Genomic DNA, 19,806 nt, shown 5'->3' on the forward strand with positions numbered 1-19,806 from the left:
CTACAAATTTTAGTCCAATCCTTTTTCTCTCTAACCCTCTTTTCTATTCGACGATTTTCGTTTTCCAAAGTAAATAAAAATCTATCTTTGTTGTTAAAACTCGCTTCTTAGTTCGTATACTATTTTACCTAAATTTATTGCTTTCAGTAATTCGGAAATTTGGTCTCTTCAAATAAAATCATGTCATTCGATAGTGTAAAATCACTGTAATTTTTGTTTTTGTTGGGGGTTTTAGCCTTTTAAGTGAATAATTTTTGTTTAAAAGAAAACTAAGAAAAAAAATAATGATAGGTGTATTCTTTACCTTTTAATTTAAATGAAAAAGGTATGGTTAGGTTAATAAAATTAACCACTTTTTAAATTTTAAATAATTAATATTAAAATAGTGGTAATAGGTTTGCTTTTATATTTATATTTTTTAAAAATATAAATATATATACGTTGTTTCAATTTTTTTTCTCAAGAAAATCGAAAACCGACCAACCTTAATTAGATCGGGACAATAGTCTCAAACATCAATGAGTTGGTAAAAAAGTATATGATATTGGGAGAGTCAGTATAAACTATTAGAATTCGAAGTACAAGTTTATTCTAATTATAAATTTAGTTTATAGTCTTTAGATCTTTTAGATGGGAGTATTTCATCATTTGCATCTTTGACTTTCTAGTGACAATTAGATCTTTTTTGAGTGTTCAGATTTTTCAGAAGGGATCGAATAAGCTCTTAAATTTGTAACACTAGATAGAAACTAAAAGTTGGTTTTTTAGACAAAAAATTCAAATTTGTATTAAAATTTTAATGTATGTCAATGTCTCATTAAACACGAAATTAAAGGTTCAAAAAATTATTATACATTTATAAATTATATTATCTATTAAACAAAAAATTGAAAGTCATTTTGTTTTTAATTCAAATGCATATTTAATAAAAATAAATTAAAAATTGAAAGACCAAATAGAGACAACCTAAACGTTTAAGAACTATACTCGTAGTCTAACCCTTATTTATGTGAATTTTTATATTTATTTATTACAAATTTGAGAGGTTATCAAAAATAGAAAAATAAGAAAAATTACTTACACAAAATAGTAAAATTTTAATTTTCTTTGATGGAGGTTGATAGAGACTGATAAAAGTCTATCAGTGTTTATCAATGATAAAAACTTATAGAAATTTATCATTGATAGTTATTGATAGAAGTCTACTAATATATATATATATATATTATTTTTACTATTTCTATAAATAACTTGACATTTCTTCAAAAATTTCTCTATAAATTTCTAGACATAGTAGAAAGTAATTAGTAAAATACAAACGTCACCAAAAGAACAATTAAAAGTTTTACAATAAAAGAAATAAAAGAAATAAAAGAAAAAAAAAAAAAAGACTGGAAACCGGAAATTGATGGGATGTTATAATGTAGAGAAGAAGAAAGCGGAAGAAACGGATTCCTAATGTTACTAACCATATATTACATAATAATAAAATAAGAATAAGAATATTCGACCATTTGGAATAAATTCAAGCACAAAAACACACAAAGTCGGTTCCTGCTTTTTTCATTAGGTTGAATTTAGGAAATTGCATCATTTTTGGTTTTAATCCAATCTAAGTTGTTATCTGTCTTTTTCACTTCATCATCTTTTTTTTTTTTTTAAAAAAAAGAGTAATTGTTTGTTGTTTGATTATGGATTTATGTTTTCTCATTTAAGGGTGAAAATGTCTAAATTTTATGCTATATCATATGGTTTAAGCATTAGCCTTTCAGTCTTTATTTGGTCATTGGTTCTATAAAGTTCTTGTTTCGTCCAAGTGAAGATTTGAACTTACAATCAGAAAATAATATAAAAGTACCTAGCGCACATCAACTGTTATAACGAACAATGTTACAACATTCCACAAAATATTTGATAAACATAAATGACATATAAAGATAACACTAGAGATTGGTTACCCAATTTGATGCAATCACCTACATCTGAGGGGCAGTGTGCATAAGAAAGGTAATTTCATTGATATAAATGATAAGCAATTACAACACAATACTTATATGTAACAACAATACCATTATAGTGCCTTCTGTAGAGCTTAATCACTCAACCATTCACCTATGCTCCCCCCAGATGTGAGACTCCCTCTCTTGGATACTCAGGCTCCCTTAAGCAATGATATTAGTGAGTAATATTTTAGGCTCTCCATAAGAATGAGATTAAGCTCCCCTTAAGTCATGAGATTTCCTCTCACTTGAGTTGTATCTTTCTCATTCAAGTAACGACTACTTCACTTGTCTAGCTTAGGCTCCCCCTAAGCTTGAGAATCCCTTCTCAAGAAGTAAACTGAAAAAGCACACAAATAGCTTGGAGTATGTATCCAACCTCACAACAATAAACTCTTTAACGTCTTCAAGGAATAACACTTGTGACATAAGTATTTTACAAGACAACGACTCTCGAAATCTTTTGTAAAAACGGTTAGCCTAAACCAGCAATTAAAGTGCTTAAATAAGCATAACGGATACACAAATTGACGACCCTAAAAGTATTTTGCATAATCAACATTTCTAGAAAACATCCCTTAACTAGATAGGCCAAATGCAGAGACAATCTAAACAACATTTGCCTACCTTAAACAAATATTACCAATACACAAAGTGTAAGACAATCTTTAAAGTTATATTGGAAAACATTTTGTGTTTAGTTTTTCATTTTTTGAAAAATAAGGTTATAAATATTACTTTTACCAACAAATTTTTATTTTTCACTATCCACTATTTATTAACGTTTTTAAGAAACAATGTTAAAATTTAAAACCTAAAGAAATTATTTTCAGAAATTTGTTTTTGTCTTTACAATTTGACTAGGAGTTCATGTATTTCTTTAAGTAGAAATTGGAAGAAAACAAGCACACATTTTAAAAAAAAATGAAATTGTTATTAAATGTAGCTTATGAAAATCAATGATTTTGTTTCCTAGTGCAACATCTATAGGTGGAAGGACTCAAAACCCTTTTGACCCCTTGATCGAATATATGTCTTAAAAATTTGAAGAAGTATGCTTAGATTGACCATTAGTGAAGGATTTTTTCTAGTACAACAACGAAGGAGATGAGAAATCGAATCTGCGATTTTTGTGGTAGAAGATTGTGTCAATTATCGTCTGGCTACTAAAGGATATTCATACCTTAAACAATTGAATTCAAACCAATTGACATAAATTTTAATATTAGCATAGTTCAATTGTTTATAACAACCATCAACATATAAGTCAATTGTTAGAATTCTCCACCCTACACATTATTGAAATCTAAAAATATATCGACATATTTTAGACTAAATTATGAGTTTAGTTATTTAACTGTGTAGTTAGTGGCAAATAGGTTTTTGAACTATACAAAGTGTCTAACATGATCTTTACACTTTTAATTTTGTGTCCAATACACATCACTTTCAATCTTCTGTCTAATAAGTCATCCAACTTTCAATGTTATATTTAATAGGTCAATTAACCTATTGAACATCTTTTAATATTCAACAAACCTAAATGATATAAAAATGGAAAGTACACAAAATTCTCAATTTAATTTCTAATAGATTGGTTAATTTAAAAGTTTCATATGTTTTGAAGATCTATTAGACACAAAATAAAAAAGGTAAGGACTTATATTACAAAGTTTAAATTTATTACTCATAAAATTTAAAATAATTTTTTATTAAATACTAAATCCTAAGGTCATGTTCAGTATTGCTTGTAATTAAAATTGTTGCAATCGTAATGGATTTTTTTAATTATTCATAATTCTTATTAAATATTGTTAACTAGTTTTCTAGGAACATTTTCAAACAAAACTCACATTTCATATTATGATTTATTTGTTACATTTACTAAGAAGTAAACAGCCTAAATGCATAACTACCCTTAAATTTTATCACTTGGGTTTAAGTTTAAAGTTTGATTAGATAATATAGAAAGTAAGCACAGGTCCCTGGTGAATATATTGTTAGTCATCGCCAATTCTAGATCTCAATCATTGTTTTACCGTGGAAGATCTATTGCTTTGAAAGCAAAATCGGTGCGACCTCGGTGCTAAGTTGCCAAAAGAAGGTTGCTCCCCAAGGTTAACACAACACCTTTCTCAGACATGCACTCGTTGAAGAAGGATTGGAATCGAGTGAAAGTTTTGCTCAGAATTAAATCATTTTTAATAGAGAGAAACATCATACCAGACTCAAATCTCACCCTTAAGGACTAAAACAACTATTTTTCCTTTTTATAAGAATCCAACAAAAACACTTTTTTAAATTAAATGTAGAAAACATTTCAGATCTTAATTAAATACAAAAACGTTACATATCTAAATTAAATAGGAAAATATTTCATATCTAAATTAAATACAACATTTCAAATTAAATTAAGTATGAAAATAAAATACATTTAGAAATCTTTGACTAATTTTATGATAAGTCATTCCAACAAATGACTAATTGACTAGTCATTCCCAACATTCCCCCACGTATGACTGGCAATTAAAAAATAATAAACAATTTATTTGAGCAAATATAGGAGAATAAACTTAAACATTACTATCTATCGATTTGAATTGATGCATAGTGAAGTAGGACAATAACTTGATTAGAGAGAGTGAGTTATCTCTTGAACTTTCAATTACTATAGTTGAGACTAAAGGTTTGCGAAAATCCTAGACGGAAGCAAGGTCGTTTCTCAATTTCAAATTTACATAGAAAAATAAAATTCACCCTATTATGCATTCTACAAAGATAAATTACAGCATGCATAAGAACACAACAGAGAGGAAGAAAATAGGGTGTAGATTTACTAACCCTTAAAGCCACAAATCTTCACGTATTCCCTTCCAATTGGTCACGAATACTTCAATATCCTTGGCAAAAACCAAAAAAGACACTACCAATAGATAATGCTCTGTATTCTCCTATAGGGATTGGGAATTGCAGGAGTTTGTAGGCTCTATTGATTTTGGAAGAGAGGAATTCACATTGGGAGAGACCTTCACTGGAATATCATATACCCTCTCTGCATCTCTTGGGAAAAAGATGAAAAAAAACATAACTTCCATCTTTCCTATGATGGATATAGAGAGAAAATAGGGAGGGAGTTATTTTTATAACTCCCTCATTTAATTTTAATTCATAAAAAAATAAATAAAATAACATTTAATATACATATATGATAACCAACTTATCATATATTATACATTAAACTATATGTTGTATCGAATACAACACATAACCCATAGTTTTTATATTGTATCAAATACAATATAACATATAGTTAGAGTTCTCTCAATAATATATGAATTTAATATAAATCAAATTTATATAAAAAATGTGAATCCAATTCATATAATTAATATTTGAATCATATTCAAATATTTATATCCTCTCAAATAAACTTTATATTGTAATGTATCAAATACATTATGTTAATTATATCATATATAATCAATTTAAATTAATTATATCATATATAATTAACCCCTCAATTAATTTGAAAAATTTATTAATCTAAAATTAATTATTAATAATCTCAGTTGAGCTACGAAGAGGATCTTGTGGACTTGTAGATTGAAGCTCCAATGGTACTTAGATAATTAATTAAACTCCTTTAATTAAATTACCTAACTTCCATTAACTGTTGGTCACTCCACTAAAAACTAACAGCTACACACTTCGCACTACAGATATATCTCTATGTCTATTGGATATAACTAGTCAACTATGCGATGACCCTTCACAAATTGCTTGAATGTATAATTGGATCAAAATTACCGTTTTGCCCTGTAATTAGATCTACTCCTTAATGCACCCCTACTTGGTACTCCTCCAGACTATAGCCCATCCGTTAAGAGTGAACACTGATCTTGAAGTGGGTTTCCTAGAATCCTTATCAGTCTGAAAATCAGAGTCCATGTATCCTATAAGGATCAAATCTTTAAAACCATACATGGGCATGTAGTCCCTCATGTTGGAATTGGTGTCTTAAATCTCTCTTGTATTCTTGTAGTTTATAAATATTTTATAAACAAATTGTTATTTTATGAGTATATACTCGATTCAATAAACTAAGATCCTTTGTTATTTTATGTAATTTAAACATGTATGTAGAGACATACAAGTGGATCATGCTTAAATGATAACCTAAATAGTTTGTAATAGATGGATATGTTTGGGTAACTTATCCTAGTGACACTACGAATACGACCCACTTTGTAGATGTTACAAGTGTTGTAAAGTGCTACAAATCATTTGATCATGATCATTCATGTGGAGACATGTGAATGAGGGTATCCTATACAAAGAGTTTGTATAAGACCAGATCACGAAATGATTAGTTTCAATATATAATGTTGTTAATAGTAGAGACTTACATTTCACCAGAATGATCATAGGTGACATGACCTGAATCCTAAGTGAGTTGTGAATCCTTGCCTATGAAGGCGGTTCTTTGATTTCCATGGGTAAGAGTGGCCAGATCGTCAACTCAATATGCCTACCATTTTGGGGATTCGTCTTATTGGAGAGCTGGGAACACAACTACACAAGACAAAATTCACTCATTCCCTAATATCGGGGTAAATAGATAAATCGCTCCTTTAAGGGCTAATTTTGGGACTTGAACAATGTGGCCACACTCTCTCTTGGCTCGAGGGAGATTTGGTCATAGTTGGACTATGACTTATTATTCATTACAGGGATCAGTGGTACTTAAGGAGTTAGATGTAACTACAAAGGCAAAATGGTAATTTTACCCCAGCTGTACTTACTAGCAATTTGTGAATGGTCATTGCACTGTTGACTGGTTCTATCCAATGGACATAAAAATATATCTATAGTGTGAAGAGTGCAGCTTCTGGTCTTTAGTGGAGTGACCGAAAGTTAATGGATGTTGGGTAATTTAATTAAAGAGTTTAATTAATTATCCAAGTACCACTGGAGCTTCAGACTACAGGTCCATAAGGTCCCCTTTGTAGCTCAACGAGGATTATTGAGAATTAATTTGAATTGTTCACATTCATTGAGGGAGATAATTATATATGATATAATTAAATAAAATTAATTTTATGTGATATAATTAATATAATATATTCGATACATTATAATATAACGTTTATTTTTTTTAGAGAAATTAAATATTTGAATATTATTCAAATATTAATTATATGGATGAGATTCATATAACTGAATTTAGTATAAATGTGATTTATATTAAATACCATGGATTGTTGAGAGAAAATAAAACTATATGTTATATTATATTTGATTCAATATAAATAACTATAGGTTATGTGTTATATTTAATATAACATATAGTGTATATATATATATTANAAATAACTATAGGTTATGTGTTATATTTAATATAACATATAGTGTATATATATATATTAATTTAGTTTAATTTAATTTTAATTTAATTAAAGGAAGAGAGTTACAACTCCCTCCCCTTAGTTCTCTCAACCAGAACGTGAGGATGAGCGTAGTTCCTCAACTCTCTGATGGTCAGAGATATTCCCCTGGTAATTCTCAATCACACAGAAGAAAAGTATTCTTCTTTCTCCTCTTAAATCTCTCCCTCTCTTCCAAAGTCTAAGAGCCTACAACTCTTGAATTCTCATTCATAAGAGAATACAGAGGGTTCTCAAGTGGTGGTGGCAATTTGGGTTGCCGTATTTTTGGAGATCGAGATCCAGACTAAAAGGTTCATGATCCGGATCGTGGAAATTCGTGACTATTTGGCTTCAAACGTAAGCGTTGTTTCTTCCCTAATATATTTTTTTACGAATGTTGTAATTTTAAATCTGTTTTTCTTGTTTTGTAAAATTGGGATTCTATGGAAAAATGAAAATTGGGACGATCCTTTTCCACTGCGAACCTTCACCTGTTCCTTTCAATTTTATGGTATTTAATAGAAATTATATTTGTATTAAATTTAATTATATGAAATTCATTCATATAGTTAGTATTTGAGTCATATTCAAATATTTAATTCCTATCAAAGTAACCTATATATTATAATGTATCGACTACATTATATTAATTATATCACATAAAATTAATTTCATTAATTATATCATATATAATTAACTCCCTCAATTAATTTGAACAATTCAAATTAATCCAAAATTAATTCTCAATAATCCTTATTGAGCTACAGAGGGGGCCTTCTGGACCTGTAGTTTGAAGCTCCAATGGTACTTGGATAATTAATTAAACTCTTTAATTAAATTGCCCAACATTCATTAACTACCAATCACTCCACTAAAGACCGTCAGCTGCACTCTTCACATTATAGATATATTTATGTGTCCACTAGATATAACCAGTTAACAACGCGATGAGTCTTCACAAATTTCTCGTAAGTACGGTTGGGCCAAAATTATCATTTTGTCTCTATAGTTACATTTAACTCCTTAAGTATCATTGGTCCCTCTAATGAACAATAAGTCATAGTCCAACTATGACCAAATCTCTCTCAGGCCAAGAAAAGTTGTGGCCACATTGTTCAAGCCCCGGAATCAGCCCTTAAGGAAGCAATTTATCTTCTTACCCTGACATTAGGGAAGGAGTGAATTTCGTCTTGTGTAGTTGTATTCCCAACCTGTCTCTTATACACATCTAGATGTGTATAAGAGACAGGAGTGAATTTCGTCTTGTGTAGCTGTGTTTCTAGCTCTCCAATCAGATGAATCCCTAAAATGGTAGGTATATTGAGTCGACGATCTGGCCACTCTCACCTATACAAATCAAAGGACCGCCTTCAAGATAGGAGTTCATAACTCACTTAGGATTCAGGTCATGTCACCTATGGTCATCCTGGTAAAATGTAAGTCTCTACTATTAACAGCGTTATATAATGAGATTAATCATTTTGTGGTCCAGTCTTATAGAAACTCTTTATATAGGATACACTGCTCACATGTCTCTATATGAATTATCAGGATCAAACCATTTGTAGCACTTTACAACACTTGTAACATCTACAAAGCAAGCTGTATCCATAGTGTCATCAGAATAAGGTACCCAACTTTATGCATCTACTACAGACCTTTAAGTTATCATTTAAACATGATCTCCCTGTATGTCTCTAAATACGTGTTTAAATTACATAAAATAACTTAGGATCTTAGTTTATTAGATTGAGTATATGCTCATAAAATAACAATTATTTTATACAATGTTTACAAACTACGAAAATACAAGAGAGATTTAGGACATCAATCCTAACAATCTTCTACTTATCCTAAAGCTTAGAGAGTCGAATGTACAATACAAATAAAGTACAAAATACAATAAACTAGGACATACACTATACCCCAGTAATACCTCGTTCTCCGAAAATACTTGACGATATTCTTAACGGCGGTCTACTAATCAAATCCTTGATTAGACTAATATCTACTGACTATCCCCACCGCATAGCAGATGTCGGGTCTAGTACAAAACATCACATACATCAAGCTGCCAATAGCCGATGCATAAGGGATCCATCTCATTTCCTCAACCTCTTGAAGTGTCTAGAACACTGTTTCTTAGACAATGTAACTCCATGCCTGAAAGGGAGTAAACCTCTCTTGGAGTTCTGCATCGAAAACTTGACAAACATCTTGTCAATGCATAATGCTTGAGATAGAGCCAACGTTTAGTTTTATCGATCCCCAAAGATCTGAATCTTCAAAACAAATTATGCCTCTCCCAAATATTTCATTTGGAATTGGGTCGTTAGCCAATTTCTAATTTCAATCAGTAGACCTACATCATTCTCAATGAGTAGGATATCATCTACATATAACACAAGAAAAGCTACTGAACTGTTGATGATTCTCTTGTAAATACAAGACTCATCAACATTCTAATCAAAGTCATAAGATTTAATTGCAGTATCAAATCTTATATTCTAAGATCGAGAAGCTTATTTCAATCCATAAATGGACCGATTAAGCTTAAAATATTTTTGCTCTTGACTTTGGGCAATGAATCCTACAGGCTACTCCATATATATGGTCTCCTCAAGATTGTTTCCCTCGACTTGGATATAACCCTTTGCCATAAGTCTAGTCTTCAAGGTTTGCACCTTCCCATCAGCACCCCGTTTTCTCTTATAGATCCATTTGCAACCTATAGGTTTGACCCCCATCAGGTTGTGTTGGAGATAATTTTTTAAATTGAGTGTATCTTATAGTTTGTAAAGACAAATTATATATCTAATAAAATAAGAGGTATTTTATTAATGTTTAGACTACATTAAATCAATTCAATAAACTAAGATCCTAGGTTATTTTATGAAACCTAAACATGTATGTGGAGACATACAAGTGGATCACGTTTAAGTGATAACCTAAATGGTCTGTAGCATATGGATTGTTAGGATTGGTGTCCTAATTCTCCCGGAGTCTTGTTGTTTTGTAAAGATGCACATTGTTCAATGAATAAAATAAGTGTTATTTAATTTTGGCATTAACTCATATCCAATAAACAAAGCTCCTTGTTTATCTTATGTGAACTCAAGCATGTATATGTGATATACAAGTGGATCATGTCTTAAGTGATAACCTAAATCGATCTGTAGTATAAGGATTAAGGTGGGATACCTAATCCTGGTGACACTACGGATACGACCTGCTTTGTAGAGGTTTGCAAGTGTTGTAAACTACTACAGATGGTTGATCCTGACCATTCATGTAGAGACGTGGAGCGGGGGTCTTATACAAAGGGTTTGTATAAGACCTGGACCACGAGATAACTAAACTCTGTATATAACGCCGTTGATACTAGAGACTTGCATCTCACCTAAACGGCCATAGGTGACATGACCTCAATCCTGAATGTTTTGTGAACTCCTGCCTTTGAGGGCAGTCCTCTGATTAGTATGGGTGAGAGTGGCCAGATTGCCAACTCAACATGCGTACTTTTTTGGGGACTTGTCTGATCTGGGAGTTGAAAACTCAATCCATAATATGGAATTCACTCATTTCTCGAAGCAGGGATAAGTAGAGAGACTTCTCTCTTAAGGGCGGATTCTGGGGCTTGAACATAGTGGTCACAACTTCTCTTTGGAAGAGAAGACTCAGTCATAGTAGCACTATGATTTATATTCATTAAAGGGATCAGTGGTACTTAAGAAGATAGATGTAACTACAGGGGCATGACGGTTATTGGCCTAGCTGTACTTACAAGTGATCTGTGAAGGGTTTTCACACTGCTCATTTGTTAAGATGGACACATAATATATCTGTAATAAGGAGAGTTCAGTTGTCGGTCTTTAGTGGAATGCCTGGTAGTTAATGGATGGTGGATCCCACGACTAAAGAGTTTAGTCAGTTATTCACGTACCGTTGGAGCTTTGGATCTACAGGTCCATGAGGTCCCCATGGTAGCTTGGATTCATGTTGAAGGATCAGTTCTTGGTGTTGATTTGAAATGTTCAAATTGACAAGAGGTATTTTGATTATATGTGATATAATCGGTATGATGTATAAGATACATCTAGTGGAGGATTGATGTAAATGAGATTTACATTAAGTACCATGGAATAGAAAAAGAACTATTGTTTATATGTTTCATGAGATGAAATATTAAAACTATAGGTTATAAATATAGTATGATAAGTTTGTTATAATTTATATTTATAATAATATTGATTATTAGATAATTAATACTTTTTCTTTTAAATGACAAAATGTAGTGGGTGGTTATTGATCATGGTAACCGTGAGGTTTTAAAAGGAAATCGGTTTCCTATTTTCAAAAAGAGATTTTTTGCAAAGTTTGAAAAGTTTTAAGTATTCTCTCCGGCGAAAAGAAACTCACAGAAGTCGTCAAGGAAATACAGATTTACTAAACGACGGCTGGGCTAAGTAAACGGTCGTGCAGGTGCTAGCTAAATGATCGTGCAGTGTTTACTAAACGATCGCATAGCTTTACTAGATGATTGCTGGCCCAAGGTAAACGATCGTGGAGGATTTCGTTAAGGATGAACGCGAAGATTTCGTGTTGTGTTCGTGCGGTGTTGTGGTCGTGTAGATCGAACGCTTGTGATTACAGTTGTTCGATCAGAGTCATGCATTGGAGTGTGGAGACGCGTCCTCTTATGTGTGTTCAGTTTGCTCTTTGTTCTTTATGTTGTTTCATGCTGTAATTTCTCTGTATATTTGCATAACCGCTTGTATTGAAGTCAACTGTAAATGTATTGTTGATTCATGATTGTAATTTGGAATAGTCTTACTTCCGCTACTCATGAAAATCATCGTCCCGATTTCCTTCAATTGGTATCAGAACTTATACAAACTAGTATGATAAGTCCCGATTTCATGATTTCCTTGACGACTTCACTTGGTATTGATATTCCAAATTACAGATCTGAATCGAACAGTTTTTACAGTCGCGGTGGGTTTCTGCATTTGTAGTTAACCGTTTTCTGCATTTGTGGATGATTTGATGAATGTTTCGGGTTTAAATTGCCTTTTTGTTAAATCTTTTAGTTTTACAAAGTTAATTGCCCAGCGTTTTTTGGGCGAAATTAACTTTGCAATCGAGCCTGTAATTCAAAAAGTTCGAGTTCTTCAAGTCATTCGTGATGAAGCTTCGGCGCATGGCGATGCTGTTCTCAACGAAGAAGAAGATCCAGCATTGATCGGATCGTGTAGCCTCAGGTAAACGATCGTAGGGATTTTACTAAGCGATCATTTAGATCTTTCTTTCTAGATGATCGTGTAGTATTTTCTAATCGATCATTTAGCTAATGCAAAGCGATGGGTAAATCGTTTACCATATCGTGTAGCATTGGTTGCGTGATCGCGTAGGCGCTGTAGGTAGGTGATTGTAGTGGGAGCATGCGATGCTCGTCGTTTAGTTGAAGGCGTGCACTAGACGATCATGTAGTTAGCAAGCTTCATCGCTTAGTTACTACCTATGCGATCGCACGTATGCGATACGAAGACGCTAACTAAGCGATCGCATAGGCAATGGTGCTTCGCGGCATCATAGTCGCTTAGACGATCGCGGAAGGCAGGCATCGTGCGGAGCGCGCTAAGCGATCGTGTACTTCAAGCTTCATTGCTTAGTAAAGGTACTTGATTGTGTTGTAATGGCTAAACGATTGTTTGGATTTTTCTAGATGATCGTATAGTAATGCTAAATGATCGTTTAACTCTAGGAGCGCTGGTAAGCGATAGAACGAAGGGTTTTTTTTATCGTGTATACGATCACGGGTGCTTAGTACATGATGGATAGTTGAAGAAGCGATGCTTTGCCGAGCGGTTCAAGACCCGGTTCGCCTGTTTGAACCGGAGACTCCTTGTCTTTGTAATAGTTAGCTTTCCCTTTTGTGTTTTAAGGCAATTTCACCCGGTTCATCAACTTTTATTGCTTATACATGTGATGTATGGTTCTTATATGTCAAAGTGTTTCTCATATAGTTAAAAACCCACCTCAGGTTGTGCAATTACTCATGCATCATGTATTATAAATGTTATAATATTGCATGAAGAAATTACTTGAGAGCATGCGCATGCATCATGAAAGATAAGAGTTATTATTTTGCAATGCATCTAGATTATCATGCATTCCTTTTATTATAAAACTAGTTATAGTCTAAGGGTGAATGAGAAGCATGTTTGCCGTATTTATTGTGTTTTGTATAAGTGTTATATAAAGAAATAGACATGACTGGACAATGCATTGAGCATACGACTTAGCCATTTACAAACTTAATAATGCCTTGCATGTGTTAGCTTCGTATTGTGGTGGTGTTTCCGTTTATGGTTATTAAAGGAAAATTAGACCTAAAACAATAATTCAAGAGTTGCATGCGACTTAGGATGAACTCAAGTTTTTAAAAAGGTTAAAATTGGATTGAGATAAGACCTAAGTTCAATGGTTCTAAAGACTTAGTAACCTAGATTAATCTTTAAAATCGTTTAATAGGATTAAATTGGTGGAATAAAAGATTAAATTGTTGTAAACTGTCTATAAGGGACCTTTTGTCTAAGGCGGGTTATGGTTAGGCTGGGGTTTTTAAGTTGATGGAACTAACACCCCTACCTGGAAATGGGTGATTAGATAGATTTCACAGCATGCGACGTTTGGTCAAAGACTCCGTTAAAGAGTTTAATGGATGATGATAAAATGTTGTTCAACTATCTTAGGTAAAAGTACACTTGTTAAAATCTTAGTCGTGTTTTTCCTAAAGTAAACGATAAACCCTAGGTTATAATAATACTCAGTGGGAGGAGGAGGGTATCAGATATGTCCTATGATTCCCTCAGTTATTCCCTCATACTGTCACATCGTTAGATTTCATGCTTGGCTCGAGATGTCTCAGGATGCATCTTTCGGATAATGTTTGCATGAATCAATTATTAAGGTAGAGTGGAGAGAGATTATAGTAAAGTGGTGAAGGGTGTGTGCCAACACGTCTATGGTCTTGTCATTGGTTCACACCATGAATCATTCTATACGCCTGCGTGTCGCATTCATGCGACCGCCTTCGGATGGGTTTTGTGCATTCGGCGATATCAAGGTAAACTTCAGAAATGGATAGGGTGATTAGGTTTTACCCCAATCAACTTGTTCACACCCTCACATCAAATAACCTCTTAATCCAGAAGTGAATGTACACAGTAGTAAAACCCTTTTGTGCACTTACTACTAACTCAACATCCTTACCTACTTAGATCCTGGAGTACATATTATAACAATTCACAAACTAATGAAACTTTAAAATACCTCAAAACACTAGGGAATCAACAACAACATAATTAATCAATATTAACACATACAGATGTTCAGCGGTCCCAATATTATTGAACTAGTCCCTAATATGACATACACATATTACAGATATTTACAGAGTAACACACTAATAAAACTTCTCTTAGACATTTTGGACTTTTAACTGAGTCTTGAGGGCAGAGCTAGGTGTAGCCAACCTCTGGGGAGATGACCACTACCTGGGAAAAGAAAAACATTTGAAAGAATGAGCTACTCGCCCAGTGAGTGACTTAATAAAAACATAAATCTCATGCTTAAACTGAAAGCTCGAAAACATAATACTGGAACTAAAAAATACCAAGCAAACGTATACATAAAACTTTTAAAACCATTGTATCTGAAAACATAGCTAAACTGATTCCCGGTTGAGAGAGAACCCTTTCGCTCAATCTTTCAACGTCGGATCATGTTTAAGAAAGAACCCTTTTGTTCAATCTCTCAAACATTAGCCTGGCCTGGGGTGAGAACCCTTTTGTTCAATACCTTCTAGCCAATGCTAAGAAAGAACCCTCGTGGTTCAATCTTATCGTCGGGTATCATGTTTAAGAGAGAACCTTTTTGTTCGATCTCTCAAACATAAGCATGGGCTGAGGTGATAACCCTTTTATTCAACATCTTACAGTAATGCTAGGAAAGAACCTTTTTGTTCAATCCTACCGAACTGATTAACTGTCATACGTGCACGTAGAGCAAACTGGATCCTGATGTCAAGGATCATAACTGAAGCAGGGTACCACTACTTATCACTAAACTGAGTGAATTATTCTGATATCTTCTCTAAGTACTTTAGTACTAGAATCATAACAGAACTGAAACTAGATAGTACAGCTCGGATACCTTCTCCTTGTATTTCAGTATTGAGATGAAAATACCTGATAGGAAAACATTTTCATAAAACATGCTTACTGAAATCTTGATCTCATAAATCATAGTTTTCACAAGAACATCATTTGCTAATGCATGCTCAACAACATTAAGAGCACATCTGCTTTAGAACATAATACAAATACTTGTATCATAAACATGTCATAGAATCTCCTTTTGAAAACTACCATGGTTCAACCATTGTACCAAAGCATATTTCATAAACTTTGTAACTAGCATACATTTATAAACTTCAGAGAAATGCGTTGCTTGGAACTTCTTGTAAAATAACCAACATAAAAGTAACTGTCAACAAAGCATGGATTATTAAAATATTTATAAATCATTTATAGTCACTCACAAGTCCTTCAAGTTTACTTCCTTAAGGCTTGATAGGCTTTTCCAATGGGAGTTGAACCTATACATATAAGCATACTACTTAGTGTTTACATTAGCCTTTCTTTTAGGCCTACTCAATAAATTAAGCTCACATGCCCAACCATCACATTGTGCCTCCCACCATTCACTTTGAGGGTTGGACACTTAGCCAATTTGGAGGGATTGGGTGTCAAAAGAATACACCCTTTGATCGCCCACACTCCTCACACTTAGAAAAATTTTGGAGCATCAAACTGTAGATTCAATTCCAACTATTCATAACTAAATTTCCAGAACTGATCTCAAGGAAACTTCTTCTACAAACTTGCTTAGAATCAAGTTAGAAACATTAACTTAAAATTTCAGCTCGAAATTTCTCGTCGTTTTATTTGGAGATTCAAAACTTCATCATTGGCCTCAATTCAAACAACTGCCTGCTTGTTCAATAATTTTCAGTACAAATTTAAAAAATATATAACTCGATTTCCAGGCTTCATCTTAAAAACTTTCATTCTAAAAAGTTGTTTATAACTGAGTTAACAATGTTACTTCAAAAGTTTAGCTAAAAAATCTTCTTGATTCGTCCTGGAGCTTTAATTCTTCACTGATGGCCTAAATTCACCCGAGAAACGAACCCTTTGTTTTTATTTTGCTCCTCCGGCCTTATTCTAGAGAGTTTTCACCCAACAGCATAGCCACAGAAAATATACACACAGAGCTTTCAAATGCCACTAGAATTACACGAATATCCCAAGTAATTTGTTCAAACCAATTAAATGAAGTCAGCCTTTCTGCTTACCACCGCCCAAAATCTTGCATGAAATATCCTTAGGCAACTTAGCCCACTAATGAAGATTAATGGCTAAGATTTGATTAATCCATTTTCTTCCCACTTCATCACATCACAATTCAGGACTAAATCTCATAGGATAGCATGGTCTCCTCTTGGTTTGTTACCTTTAAGGCATGGAATCGTTTTGTCTAAGGATCAATGTCCTAAGACACCTCAAGAGGTTGAGAAGATGAGACGGATTCCCTATGCTTCTGCTGTAGGAAGCTTGATGTATGCTATGTTGTGTACCAGACCCGAAATTTGCTATGCAGTAGGGATTGTCAGTCGGTATTAGTCCAATCCAGGATTTAATCACTAGATGGCGGTCAAGATGATCCTCAAGTATCTTCGGAGAACGAGGGACTACATGCTTGTGTATGGAGATAAGGATCTGATCCTTACAGGATACATGGACTCTGACTTTCAGATCGATCGAGTTTCTCGCAAATCGACATCGGGGTCAGGTTTTACTCTAAATGGAGGGGTTGTGTTTGGCGAAGCATCAAGCAAGGATACATCGCAAACTCCACTATGAAAGCCGAATACGTAGCAGCTTGTGAAGCAGCTAAAAGGCTATTTTGGCGAGAAAGTTCCTTACATATTTGGAAGTTATTCCAAATATGGATTTGCCTATCACTCTTTATTGTGATAATAGCGGGGCTGTGGGAAAATTCGAAAGAGCCTCGGAGTCATCATCGAGGTAAACACATAGAACGGAAATATCACCTGATCAGGGAGATTGTGCGTCAAGGTGATGTGATAGTCGAGTAGATCACATCGGAGCACAACGTTGTAATCCCTTTACAAAAGCCCTCACGGTTAAAGTGTTAGAGAGTCACCTGGAGAGTCTGGGTCTGCGGGACATACGATATCTTGTCTAGGGCAAGTGGGAGATGATACTGGGGTATTTTAATTATATGTGATATAATTAATATGATGTATAAGATACATCTAGTGGAGGATTAATGTAAATGAGATTTACATTAACTACCATGGAATAGAAAAAGAACTATGGTTTATATGTTTCATGAGATGAAATATTAAAACTATAGGTTTAAAATATAGTATGATATATAGTATGATAAGTTGGTTATCATTTATATTTTATAATAATATTAATTATTAGTAATTAATACTTTTTCTTTTAAATAACCAAATGTAGTGGGTGGTTATTGATCATGGTAATCGTGAGGTTTTAAAAGGAAATCGGTTTCCTATTTTCAAAAAGATGTTTTTCGGAGGCCGTTCGTGGTGCTGTGGAGGTCGTTCGCTGTTGCGGAGGAATTCGTAGCCGAGGAGTTTGTTAACGACGAGTGCGAAGAGTTCGTGTTGTTCGTGCGATGTTGCGGTCATGTAGATCGAGCGCTCGTGATTATAGTTTGTTCGATCAGAGTCACGCATCGGAGTGTGGAGACGTGTGCTCTTATGTGCGTTCAGTTTGCTCTCTGTTCTTTTTGTTGTTTCTGCTGTAATTTCTCTATATATTTGCATAACCGCTTGTATTGGAGTCGATTGTAAATGTATTGTTGATTCATGATTGTAATTTGGAGTAATCTTGCTTCCGCTGCTCCACAGGTTGGGTACCTTTTCCTGGTGACACTAAGGCCTACATTGTAGATGTTACAATTGTTGTAAAGTGCTACAAATGATTTGATCCTGATTGTTCATTTGGAGACATTCGAGCGGGGTATTTCTATACAAAGAGTGTATAAGACCAGACCGTGAAATGAATAGTCACTCTATATAACACCGTTGCTAGAAGAGATTTACATTTCACTAGGATGACCATAGGTAACTTAATCTTAATCCTACGTTAGTTATGAACTCCTATCTATGAGGGCAATCCTTTGATTTGTATGAGTCAGAGTGGCCTTGTTAGCCGACTCAACAAGCCTACCATTTTGGGGACTTGTCCGAGTAGAGAGCTGAGAACACAACTACACAAGAAGAAATTCACTCATTTCTCAATCTTAGGGAAAGTAGATAAATTGTTCCCTTAATAGCTCATTTTAGATCTTGAACATTGAGTCCTCAACCTCTATTGGCTCGAGAGGTGTTAGTTTATAGTTGGACTATAAACTATTTATTCATTAGAGGGATAAGTGGTATTTAAGAAGTTAGATGTAACTACAGGGGTAAAACGGTATTTTGACCCAACTATAGTTATAAGTAATTTGTGAAGGGTCGACTCACTATTGATTGGTTATATCCATGGACACAAAAATAAATCTATAGTGTGAAAAGTGCAACTATTGATCTTTAGTGGAGTGACCGATGGTTAATAAAAATTGATTAATGTAAGTAAAAAGTTTAATTAATTAGGGAATGAAAATGTAGTGGCAGATGCTCTAAGTAGGAAGGTAGCACATTCAGCAACCCTTATCACCAAACAGACTCAGTTATGCAAGGACCTGGAGCGGGTCGAGATTGCAGTGGTGGTGGGGGAGGTCACTGCATAGTTGGCACAGTTATCGGTATAATCGAGTTTGAGACAAAGAATTATTGATGCTCAACATAGTGATCCTTTCCTGGTTGAAATAGTGTGATAGGTGAAGTCAGGGCAGGGTGGTGAGTTCTCCATGTTCGCAGATAATGGTCTTACTTTTCAGAAACGCTTATGCATACCAGCGGACAGTGACTTCAAGAACGATCTGTTAATGGAGGCTCATAATTCCCCATTTTCAATACATCCTAGCAATACCAAAATGTACCAAGACCTGAAATGCTTTTATTGGTGGAATGACATGAAAAGGAAGATAGTAGTGTTTGTCAGTAAATGCTTAGTATGTCAACAGGTGAAGGCCCCGAGACAAAAGCCAGCAGGTTTGTTGCAACCTTTGAGCGTATCATAATGGAATTGGGAGAGTGTTTTGATCGACTTCATTGTGGGGTTGCTGCGAACCGTGAAGGGTTTTACAGTGATATG

Source organism: Benincasa hispida, unplaced genomic scaffold (genome assembly GCF_009727055.1).
Source record: "Benincasa hispida cultivar B227 unplaced genomic scaffold, ASM972705v1 Contig637, whole genome shotgun sequence".
Taxonomy (NCBI): Eukaryota; Viridiplantae; Streptophyta; class Magnoliopsida; order Cucurbitales; family Cucurbitaceae; genus Benincasa; species Benincasa hispida.